This window comes from Phascolarctos cinereus, unplaced genomic scaffold (assembly GCF_003287225.1).
Source record: "Phascolarctos cinereus isolate Bilbo 61053 unplaced genomic scaffold, phaCin_HiC Scaffold_1;HRSCAF=81, whole genome shotgun sequence".
Taxonomy (NCBI): Eukaryota; Metazoa; Chordata; class Mammalia; order Diprotodontia; family Phascolarctidae; genus Phascolarctos; species Phascolarctos cinereus.
In genome coordinates, this window is record NW_027555514.1 from 80,689,644 (window position 1) to 80,702,614 (window position 12,971).

The window sequence follows — 12,971 nt, forward strand, 5'->3', positions numbered from 1 at the left end:
TTTTTAATAGATAGGAAACAAAGGCACAGAGAAGTTAAATGATTTGCTCAAAGTTACACAGTAGCAGGTAAAGGCTTAAATTTCTTTTTTAATGTAGTTTAAAAATATACTGAGTTTTGCTGCTATGTAATGTTAAATTCATAATAAACCATTTTAAAATACAGAAGTTATTTGCAATTAAAAAATAAAATGAAGTAGGGGAAATGATCTAATAATTATAATTATTATCTAATACATTGTAAAAATTATTATCTAATACAACAGATAAAGGGGACCCAGTATCTTATTGAAAAGAGATAAAATGTTGCACATAAAATAGAAGTGTAACTGCTAAGAATTAATTTTTTTATACAATGTGAAAATATTTGGGTTAGGAAACACTTCTAGGGTTCGAGGTAATATGGGGCATGGAAGAAGAGCACAGAAGAATCTAGCTCTCCCAGATATTCTCCAGCAATGATTTAAAAATAGCATCAAATCAAAAAATGATTTAAAAAAATCAAATCTAGTCTAGGACTGCCCCCCAAAACAGCCAGAAGCCTCAAAGATCTGGAAAAGAGGTTGCATCAGAAAAACCACAACAAGCTCAGTTGAACAGAACAGAAGACTGCAACAGAGGCTCTCCTGGTGGATGGAATACTGCCACTCTGGCATTCCATCCACCAGAATGGCAGCATTCTAACAGGACACAGCCTACTGCATACCTCTTACCAAAAGCCATGGAAGGTTGGATGAAATCCCAAACACACGAGGGAGGTAAAATTCAGAGTCAGGAGCACAGGAAATTGAGAGAAGGATAAAAAAAAGCCTGACCAACTAAAATAATGTGGGAATGGATGGAGTCAGACCTTGGCCAAGTCTGAGCCAAGAGATGACAGAACACTTTGAAGAAATATGGGTCATGACATAGCAAAAAAGTAAACCCAGAAGAAGAATGTAACTCCAAAACAACTATAAGCAGAGCCTCAAAGAAAAAGAAAAGGCCTGGTCACAAGGACTATAAGAGTTTCTAGAAGAAATGAAGCAAGACATTAAAAAAAATAGATTTATACATGAAATAAGCAAGAGAAATGAACTGGAAGGCAAATAAATAAATTAAAATGGCAGACCAAAAACCTTATCAAAATAACAGATCCCCTGAAAATGAGAATGCACCAAGCAGAATGAGTTTATAAAAAAATAAACATATGAACAAAAAAAAAAATAATCACCAGAATCCCTGAAAGGATGAAGGGACAGAAAGCCTGGGCACCATATTTCAAGAAATCAAATGAAAACTATCTAGAATTACCAAAATCAGATAACAAAGTAAAAATGAAAAAAAAAGATCACCTAGGTCATGCAGTGGATAGAGCACCAGCCCTGGAGTCAAGAGGACCTGAGCTCAAATACTACCTCAGACACTTACTAGCTGTGTGACTGTGGGCAAGTCACATAACCCAGACTGCCTCCAAAAAAAGAAGAAAAAAACCCCAATCACTTCCTGAAAGAAATTCCAAAATAAAAACTACCAGCATTATCATACAAAGTATAACAACTAGTAACTGAGGTCTGGGCAACAGAAACAGAAGAGAGGTAAGTGAGTGGAAGTAGATCAGTACAATTACATACTAACGTTTCTCAGATTCCTTATATTTCACCATCTTTTTCCATCTAAAGGGGGAAAAGGGATGTTTTACCTATTATTCCCTTTCTTGCACTATATGCCCCAGTTAAACCAGCTTCCTCACACTCAACTCTCTATCTCCCATCTCTGAGCCTTTCCCTCATGGCCTGGAATGTTATTCATATTCCTTCCTACCTCTGTCTCTCAGAATCCCTACTTTCAACTTCAAAGCTCAGCTCAAATTCCACCTCCTAAGTCTTTACTGATTACTGAGAGTTGCTCATCCTGATGCTTCCTCCAAACACCACCCCCCCCACTGACTTTTTCCAACTAAAATTGCTTTGCAGTTAACTGCACATATTATAGCCAGTAGAATGCAAGCTCCCTTAGCAGGGGCTCTCTTATTGCACTGAATCATTGCACTGAATGTATTCCTAGCATGGTAACTGGTATATGATTGACTAACAGACAATGTTACTGTGCCTCTAGGCCTCCCACCTTAACTTACTTTTCATATTTCTTTTAAATGAAATATACACCCTCCTTTCAGACACATAAGTAATTCATGGTACTCATCCTATTCAGAATTAGTGATATCTACAAATCCCCTTACATTGCAGTCTCTAGTTGATCTTGCTTGTTTACCCATTCACTGTATAGGTGCCTATAAACACCTGAGGCCTTGGGTTTCATTACTGGATTAAAACAAAACAAAACAAAAAAACTCATCTTCTCTGAAATTTGATATAGTTCTATTGCTATTTGCTATTTAGTTTAGTGAACATACACAGGCAATTTTCTCTCCTTTTGGTTGAAAACATTTTTGATTGTATTTCTACATAATAAAAGAGAAGGAAGAGACCCATGCCACTAAGACAGGTTAGAGAGAAATCTCCTTCAACAGCAACTTTACACCTATTCCATACTCTCTATTCCTGCTACTTTCATTTCCACATACCCAAACACAAAGTCTTGCTACTTTCAATTTGTACTTCATGCTTTTTCCAGACTACTTCTCTTCCTTATGCATAGATCTGGTCATATTGCCCCTGAGTTAAAACACCTGTGGTGGTCCCCTAATGCCCTTCCTGTAAAGTTCAGACTTCTTAGCCTGGCAATCAAGGTCCCTCACAACCTGGTTCCATCCTATATGCTATCTTCTGGACATGCTTTGTATTCTCCCACTTATGATGATACTGTTTCTTATACCTGAATATCACTCTCCATCCTCCCCACATCAACCTACTGAATTCCTACTTTTCCTTTCAGCTCAAATAGTAATTATCTTCACAAAGCATTTCTTCATCTCCCCCAGAGGGTGATGCTCTTTCACCCTAGAACTCCATAGGGCATAGCTTTCATATACACTTAGCATGTATTACTTTGCATTACAGTCACTTTTATGCCTGGTATATTTCCTTACCAGCTGTAAGCTTCACCAGGGCAGAGACCAACCCCCCACCACCACCCCACCTAGTTCTTTGTACAGCATGCTGCACAAAAAAGGCTTTTTAATGTTACATAACTAAAATATAATGAGACTGGAAGGTCTATTATGCTGTTCTTCATGTGTCTCACCCATTTGCTCTGCTTCTGGAAGCCCAAGATTCAAAGAATGCTACCTTGGGGTATCTCTGATTGGACCTCAGCAAAAAGTTCCAATAAGCTTCCCACATAAAAAAAAAGCTTATTTTGAAGTGAGGGTGATGATAAGGGTGAAAGCCTTCCTAAGAGAAAGGAAAAGAAATGGAGGGTAGTGGAAATTACGGGGAGGGGAAAAGATTGAAATATATCCCTTTTTAAAAGCATCTTTTCCAGACCTGAAGTCAGTAATTTAGAAACATAAAAAATACTCCAATATTGGTCTGCTAACAAACTCAGTATCATCTTTCACCGTATAATCTTCACAGATTTTATGCCAAATTTTTTTGCAGAAAAGTGGGGTACAACTATTATGTGAAGTTTTTTTTTAAAATGTGCCAGTATTACTTGTCTTTTAGTTTCCACCAGTCTCACACAAACTTCTCACTCACTGAAAATTGTCCTTCCGCAGCTCTGTTTCCATGCTGTTCAGCAAACACAATAACTTTCAGCTTGAAGCCCACAGAATAGTTTTCATATTTACCCATAATCAGAAAGAAATGCCTCACACGTTAACATATCGCTGGCAGATGAACTGTACAGTTTAGCTAGCAGGAGAAGACGCAAGTCTTACCATATCATGTGACTTACTCATGGCAGCTTAGCCTGCCCACCCGCTCCTCTTGCGCTACAGCTCTTCATTGGGTTGAGTGAAAATACCATTAGTACTATAGTGCTCTAAATAAACCACACAAGTTGGCTTTCAGAAATATACTGACAATGCATGTGTGCTGAGAATTTTAGGCCTGCAGCTTGAAATGCGTGAGAGATAAATACGTATCTATATGCCACTGGTGAATATATTACTGCTTTATTTACCTTTTAAGCAGTGTGATAAACAGAATTATACCATGCGACAATTACTTGATGAAAGGTTACAAATCAATTTTTTGGACTGGGGAAAAAAAACCACGCCTGGGTATGACAACTATGTGGTAAGATATGTATATGAAACTTAAAAAATATAATTTAGAAGACAACTACAAACTTCTTACCTGTTTTACTTTCTTTTTTAAAACAAAAATAACTACAGGCTATTAAACTTTAAAGACTCTAGCACATCTTAGCATTTGTCAGCTTATGAATGTCTGAAAATTCCTGGCCTCAATCATCAATAGCCTCATGACCTCAGAATCCACCAAAATGAAACAAACTAGGAAGCAGGAAAAATTTGAAAACAGAATAAATCATCAATATTACAGTAAAACAAAGAAAGTTATGATCCCAGGGTTTGCATTCTGCAGCATCATCTAAGACGCAGAAACCACTCACTTTCAAGAAGAGGAGTTTAGGGGAAAAAAAACTCCAAATAACAATCTTTCTATCAATTCCTGTTCAACAAAATGTGCAAGGCAATGTACTGTCCTAAGGGGAATACATTTAATAATAATACTTACGTAATAATTTCAAGCTTTCAAAGCTTCACTCATTTGTTTGAACTAATCCACAGCCTTGTAAGGTGGGTACTAGAAGTATTCTTATCCCCTTTTTACAAATGAAGCAACTGAGGCTTAAACAGATGGTAAGTCACTTTTGCCCAAGGTCCACAATTACAACATGTCTCAGAGCAAGGTATGAATATATGTCTTCTGAGTAGAAGGCTAGAAGGCTCTATGCTAATGACAAATATGTCATTTATTCAATTCAAGAAGTATAGCATAGTAGGAAGCATATTGTATTGGAGTTGAGATCTGAACCTTAATATTAACCAACTATGTTACCTCAAATAAGTTGTTTCAAGTCTCTGAATCTCAGTTTCCTCATCTATAAAACTAAATAAAATGGACTGAATGTTTGTCTTCCTAAGAGACCCAACAAACAAACCAGGACTATGATTCTCAAGAGCTTAGAAGAGTACCAAGTATGGTGTCAGTACAAATGGTACAATACAAATACCTGTCCAAATGCCTGTTTATCAAGAGATATGTATGTGTACTTATATGCAAATTGTCTTTTTGATAGAGGCAAAGGAATAGGGTCTGAATTGTTCAAACGTACAAGATAAAGCTCAACTCAATGTTTTTAAACCAATGATTTCTGTGTAAGTATTGTTAGCTAAAACACAGCAATTTCAAAAATACCAAATGAATAAACATGTTTTAATTGATCTGACAGTTAACAAAACAGAAAACTCCACTGTCATGATCAGGTAAAATTAGAAAGGTGTTTTAATATTCAATCATTAAAAAAAAAGCATTCACCAATTCAAGGACTGTGCATGTTATTTCCAAATAGATGAGAATCTGCTATACAGTCAAATGTTTTCCAACAGGTTAAAGCAAAATTAAGTGTAAGTAATTAAGCCGAATAATCATTGTCAATATGTTGAAACTGTATAGGTGGGAAGAAGCAGAGGGTCCAGAAGGGACTTCTACTTAAATCAACACAACAAAGTAAAGCAGGAAAACAAGGTACTTCCGAGTAAGGTTGCTATAGTGGAGTATATAATTCAATTCAAATAAACACTACAATGGACAAAGGGCTGGATGTGGCATCAAGAAGACCTGTGTTCAAAGCTGATCTCCAATACCAAACAACTGCATAACAACAGATTATTTTTTTAACCTCTCTAAACCTGTTCCTTCTAATGTAAAATGGCAAAGGACCTATTATATCCCAAAGAGGGACCAGGACTGTCATCTTTCATCATAGTGTTATGTGTATGTTAGGGCACACAATTAGCGCTCATGTGTCTGAGGCCAAATTTGAACTCGGGTCCTCCTAACTCCAGCACCAGTGCTCTACTCACTGCACTACCTAGCTACCCCCTTAATCACTATTTGTTGAATGAAAGTGAAAACTACTATATTAAAAATGAGATTTCATTTTAATAAACTTGTGCAATGTATTAAAAACCCATGGTTTAACTGTACTTTTGTACAATTGTACATCTGATTTTACAGGAATATATAAGCAAATTTAATGCATGTAAACTGCATACTGACAAACATAAAATGTTTTTCAGGGTGAATGTTTATGCATGGGAAAGTTTGTTTTTGTAGATGATTACTAAGTTTAGAATGAATCTAAAAACAAAACCAAAAACAAATATTCCATTCAAGGATTGGTGGAAGGCATAAAGAGAGTACTGGGTTTAAAGTCAGGAGATCCTGAATTCAAATTCCAATCTGACATCTAATAATCTCATAACCTCCAGAAATTTAACAAACCTCTGTAAGTTTGTTTTCTCATCTGCATAATGGATATACTAATGCTTGCACCACCCTACCTCAGAGTCGTAAGGAAAGCACTTTGTAATACTCAAGTCACTAGGTAACTGTAAGTTATCATTTTTTAGCTCAGAGAAACAGAAGATTTAGGCAGGTGATGAGGTAAAGGATAAAGTGGAAAGGACATTAGATTCATAGTCAACCACCTCACTTCAAATACTGTCTCTGCAACTTAAGAGCAATGTTACTTCAACCTCTGTGGACATCAGTTTTGCATCTGTAAAATAAAGTAGGGGGAGACAGCGGCTGAACTAAATGAGCTCTAAAAGTCCCTTCTAGCTCTCAGTCTCTGTTATGAACTATATTTTAAGATTTGTCATGTGGGAATGGTATAGGAATTGTTCTGCTTGACCCAGAGGACATCAGCGGGTGAAAATTGTTAGGAAAGCACATTTCAGTTTAAAATAAGGGAAAATTCTGTAACAGGGACATCCCAAAAGTAGAATGGATTATCTTAGGGGATAATATTTCTATCTTTAAGCAAGAATTTCACAATCAATTGTCAGAAATGATGTAGACACGATTTGTCCTTTGGGTAAGTACCGCAATAGAGGATTTCTGAAGTCCCTTTCATATCTGCTATTCTATGATTATAATGACATTGGCATCAGTCACATATAAAGGCAAAAAGAAGTATAATATACACTGAATCTTTTCCACATTATCTTTTTTTCATTCATGAGAAATTTGAGTGAATAAGCTGTATACTGAGTTGTAGTTATGTTTTTCTGCTATACAAAAAGGTACATGGGAAAATATGGCTCAGGTTTAAGAAACTAAAAGGGTCAACAGTGCGTGGTTTTAACTACTCAGAAACTAATCCATCAAGGATATTCTTTTCCAAAAAAGAGTTTGAAGGCACAAGACATGGTGAGCACTGAGTAGCACCACAAAAAGAAATGAAAATTGCTTTACCTTAAAAGTCAGTGATGTTACTCATAAAAGTCATAAAGGAATTGATGCACACACAGTGAGGTCAAAAACTAACTAGTTCAAGGTTAAAATCAACACAAATTAGAAAGATAAAGGGGAGAAGGCATTGTGTACAACTGCAACAACTTCAAGTTGAACTATTCCAATGGGCTTATACTACTCAAAAACGGAAAATGGCAAGAAGAGTATTTCCTTTACTACCATTTCCTGAAAAAGTTTAACCAAGGTAAAGTAGTCCCCATAAGGAGGACAAAAGAACCCAGAAAATGCCTTAACCAGCAATTTCCCTAGCAAGCAAAAAGAAATGGCAGCCCAGGGCAGAATTATTTTTGAATGCAAACAATTATTAAAACCTATAGAGTAAAAAGCAGTGGAAGTGAAAAGGTGCCTAAAGTAGCACTCAAAAAAAAAACAACCCCTAAAATCTCAAGGGAAATAATGTGTGTGTGGGGGAACACTTCTAGATCTCAAATTATATTAAAAGCAATGAACATCAAAACATTTTGGTACTAGTTGAAGTACAGAACAGTAGATGAGTGGAAGAGACTAGAAAAGCAAGCATCAGAAACAATTAAATTCAATGACCCAGTGTTTTATATAAACCAGATAATTTTCTATTTGATAAGAAGTGTTGGGAAAACAGGAAAGCAGTTTAGCAGAAATCATATTTAGATGAACATTTTACAACCATATGTATATCACCATAAGCTCAAATTGAAGTTATGTCCTGAAAGAAAAGATTACACCCAAACTAGACCAGATAATTTTCATACTAAAACTAGGTGAAGAATTCTTAACCAAGAAAGGGAGAAGACCACTGAAAATAAAATTGATCATTTTGACTACATGATATCAAAAAGCTTTTATATGAACAAAATCAATACAGGAAGGATAAGAAAAAACATTGATTGAGGGGGGTGGGGAGGGAGGAGAAAGAGAGGAACCAGACCAAAAATCTTTACATCAATTATTTCTGATATGGGTCCAATATCCAAAATATGTAAGGAATTAACATAAATATTTAGGTCCAAGAGCTGCTCCCGCATATATGTTATCAAGGGGTATGAATGAACAGTTCTCAAAAGGACTGCAAACTATTAACACTTATACAAATGATTCCTTCCAAAACAATAAAAGAAATGCACACCAAAATGATCCTGTTTCACCTCATATGTACCAAACTAGTAAACACAACAAAAGTGGAAATAGTTGATTGTGAAAGGGCCATGGAAAAACAAGCACACTCATACACTACTGGTGGAGCTATAAACTGGTGGTGCCCAAGGGTGGGGAACCTGCAGCCTCCAGGCCACACGTGGCCTTCTAGGTCCTTGGGATGTGGCCTTTTGACTGAGTCCTTTACAGAACAAATCCTTTTCTTAAGGGGACTTGAGGACCTAGATATCTATGGGAGAACTTCAGCCAGAAAGGACACAGGATGAAATATCATAGTTGGGCTGCAAACTATACCAATCCATTAACGTTTGGAAGTTACAAATGCATGTTTACATTCTCTTCAATCAGCAGCGACCAACTTCTTAGGCCTCATAGGCTACACTAACATAATATTGACAGCCTAATTCCTATATTATGGTTAATTATTGTAAGAACCAGAAGTTTTCACCTCTTGCTCTGTCTACTGTGATCAGTGATCACAGTAGGTGACAAAATTAGAATATACTTTGATTTCACTTTATATTAGTCACTCTCCACTTTTCCCTTTGCTGATTTATGTGACATATTTTGTCTCATAAATCCTCCTCCTTCTTACACCATCTCAAACAGTCACCAGTCATTTGTATTCCTAAACATTCTTATGCTTAGCATTTAACATGGTCACACTCTCATCATCATTTCCTCCTCATTCATTTATACTCAATAATCTCTTCCTCAGCCTCCCTTCTTCTATCTCTTTCTTCATCTCCTCCTCCCATTTTCCTCTCTATATCTTTCTCTTCCTCCCTCTTCCCTCCGGTCAACTCCAACCTCTTGGCCTAGAACACTTCTGTCAGCAGAATCTAAAGCTATCACTCCATCAGTAACAACCAAAGACCTGAGCCAAGAAGTAGTCAGATTTAGTAATGATTAGAGAACAGTTGCTGGGTCAAGTGGAAATTGACTCAATATTGCAAAAGAGTAAGTCAGTCTGAGGAGAAAGACATGAGATCAATATGACATAGTAAAATGGGGAATTGATGACCTTGGGTGGCAGCAATAGTAGCACTAGAAAGACAGCATGGTATAGAAGGCAAAGTGCTAGACTTGGGGTTAAAAGGGACCTGAATTCAAATTCTACTTCTGACAACTGCTAATAGTGTGAACCAAGTTCAAATCACTTAACTTATCTAAGCTTAAGAATCCTCACCTGTGAGGGGGCAGCCAGGTGGCACAGTGGACAGAACACGGCCTTGGATTCAGGAGGACCTGAGTTCAAATCCAGCCTCAGACACATAACACTAGCTGTGTGACCCTGGGCAAGTCACTTAACCCCATTGCTTGACCCAAAAAAAAAAAAGAATCCTCACCTGTAAAAGTGGGATGAAAATACCTGTAGTTCTATATATATATATATATATAAAAAAGCATTTAAAGTACTTTACAAACCTTAAAATATATAAACATCAGCTAATAAATAGGGCACACTAAAATCCTTTGAAGCCTATCAGATTAAAAAATAAAGGCTGGAAGAATGGCACAGTTTGTCAATAATACTGTAACCAGTGGTTGGTATTGCTAAGAATTTTAGTAAGGAATAAAAATTTTGTGTATGATTCCAGATTATTTTGCTTAAAAGGCTAATTCATTTAAAGGACATATTCTGGGTACTTTTACAGGTTAAATAAGAATTGTAGCTTCCACTGTGCTCCTGAGAGGATAACCACTTATCAAATGCTTTACTGGTTTTATGAAAATCATAAAAACTGCAAAAGAAAGAAGAAATTGGAGAAAACTAAGTCAAATACAATGTTTTACATGTATTTGGAAGTTCACAAAGCTAATAAATACACTGGAGGCAAAGGGCACTATAAAATATTACTATTCGAGAGAAAACTTAATTATGTTACTGTTGACTTACCTATATTTACCAAGGAGTAAGGCATCTATTTCCATCTTATGTTATGAAACATACTGTAAGATATGCAATTCATGTTTGAAGTATAACTGTAAACAATGGATTCATTCAAAAACATTAAAAAGTTACCTAAGAAGTAACTACTGAGAACATATAAAACTGTTTTTAATAACTTTAACTACATGGTAGTGAAGAACCTATTATAGCTGAATATTTATCATCAGCTCTCAATTTTTCAGGACTGCTGAATATTCTGTCTACAGTAGAATATTCATGCTCTTTCCCATTATTGCAATTTAATTTTTATCCATTCAACAAAGTATTGCCTATTATTTGCATAGCAATGTGCTAAATATAGAAGAAATAAAGTAGCAGAACTTGGTCTTAGATTCTTCCCCGCCCTCGCCAAAGCTTACAACGTAGTTAGAGGAGAACATAAGCACATGAAAAGTTAAACAACAAAACAGGCAAATAACTGACCCAGCAATACCTTATGAAGTTTATATTCCAGAGACCAAAGGAAGAGAAAAAGGACCCATACATACAAAGAATATTTGTAACAGTTCCTTTTGTAGTGGTTAAAAAGTGGAAAATAAGGGGGTGACTGTCAATTGGGAAGAGCTGAACAAATTATACTATATGATATAATGGAATACCATTGTGTGGTAAGAAATTATGAAAGGGATGACTCAAGAGAAACCTAGGGAGACTTATATGAACAGTCTGAAGAGAGCAGATTCAGAAGAAAAATTTAATCAATAACAGCACTGTAAAGAAAAAATAACTTTGAAAGTCTTAAGAATTCTAATCAATACAATAATTAACCACTATTCCAAGACAGGATGCTGCCTACATTCTGACAGAGAGCAATGGATTTGAGATATAGAATGAGACATATTTTTGGACATGAGAATTTGTTTTGCCTGATTATAAGTCAAAAGGGTTTTCTTTTTTATTATTTTTTTTTATTGGAAAAGAGTAGGAGGAAGAGAAAAATAAATGCTAGTTAACTGAACACAAGAGGCTTCTCAAGGCAGAAAATTAAGTGCAAAGTAAGACAAGCAGGAAGGAAAAAGACCACCATAAGCTAGAATTAAAAGAGAGACTTAAAGAAGTGGATAGAAATTGAGCAGCCTTTGAAGACCAAAAAATTTTAGGTTTTATTAGTATTTGAAAAGATGTGTGGGAAAGGGGGAAATTACACTCTCTTTTAAAAAACAAAGGCAGAATGCTCATGACATGGAATAGGGTCAGTTTTGCTACAGCAAAGGTCACATAAAGGAGAATCTGACAGTCATACAGACCCTTGATTTTTTTTTAGACATTTTAAAAGTTTTGAGCTCCAAATTCTTTCCTTCCCTACATCCCTCTCCTGAGACAGTAAGTAATCAGATATAGGTTATACAAGTGCAATTATGTATAACATATCCATATTAGTCATTTTGTATAAGGCAGACTCGAATAAAAAAAATCAAACAGTTTTTGAAAAATAGCATGCTTTAGTCTGTATTCAAGCAAAATCAGTTCTTTCTCTGGAGGTGGATAGTATGTTTCATCATTAGTCCTTTGGGATTGTCTTGGATCATTGTATTGCTTAGAATAGCTAAGTCATTCACAGTTCTTCATCAAACAATGTTGGTGTTCCTGTGTACAATGCTCTCCTGGTTCTGTTCACTTCACTATGCATCAGTTCATGTAAGTCTATCCCCGTTTTCTGAAATCATCCTGCTTGTCATTTCTTATAGCACAACAGTATTCCGTTATAATCACATACCACAGCTTATTTAGCCATTTCTCAACTGATAGGCATCTCTTTGATTTCCAATTCTCAGCCATCACAAGAAGAGCTGCTATAAATATTTTCGTACAAATAGGTCCTTTTCCCTTTTTTGGGGGATGTCTTCGGGATACAGACCTAGCAGTGGTATTGCTGGATCAAAGGGTATGTATTGTTTTATATCCCTTCAGGCACAGTTCCAAATTGCTCTCCAGAATGGTTGGATCAGTTCACAACTCCACCAAGAATGCATTAGTGTCCCACATCCCCTCCAACATCCATCATTTTCCTTTTTTTTTTTTTTGGTCATATTAGCCACTCTGACAGGTGTGAGGTGGTACCTCAGAGTTGTTTTAATTTGCATTTCTCTAATCAATAGTGATTTAGAGCATTTTTTATATGACTGTAGATAGCTTTGATTTCTGTCTGAAAAATGCCTGTTCATATCCTTTGACAGACCCTTGATCTTGACATTCAACCATAAGTGTTCTACTTTCTTGTTCAAAAGCTCTGAATTTCTTTAATCTGATCATAATCTCTGTATCTTGCTGCAAGCCTCATTCTCTCTAAATCCACTCTTCATCTTCACTAAGACCTCCAATCCCTCCATTCCATAATACCATACCAAGTTATTCCCCCTTGCTCTGGCTACCTTGCTCTCTCTTCCTCCCCAATCTTGCCCACTGATGAACAAGGTCTCTACACACCCCT

The 12,971-nt window shown here is 36.1% G+C and overlaps 1 protein-coding gene across 3 annotated transcripts in view; it reads right to left on the reverse strand.

The window, feature by feature from the left end:
- ZMYND11 (zinc finger MYND-type containing 11) overlaps positions 1–12,971 on the reverse strand; it is a 153,332-nt gene that overhangs the window by 125,021 nt on the left and 15,340 nt on the right. The window contains exon 3 of one of the 3 annotated variants that reach the window (XM_078152510.1): positions 10,487–10,572. The exons of the other annotated variants lie outside the window; for them this stretch is intronic. The gene's annotated coding sequence lies outside the window, so the exon portion shown is untranslated. The remainder of the gene's footprint in view (positions 1–10,486; positions 10,573–12,971) is intronic. 3 annotated transcript variants of the gene reach the window in all.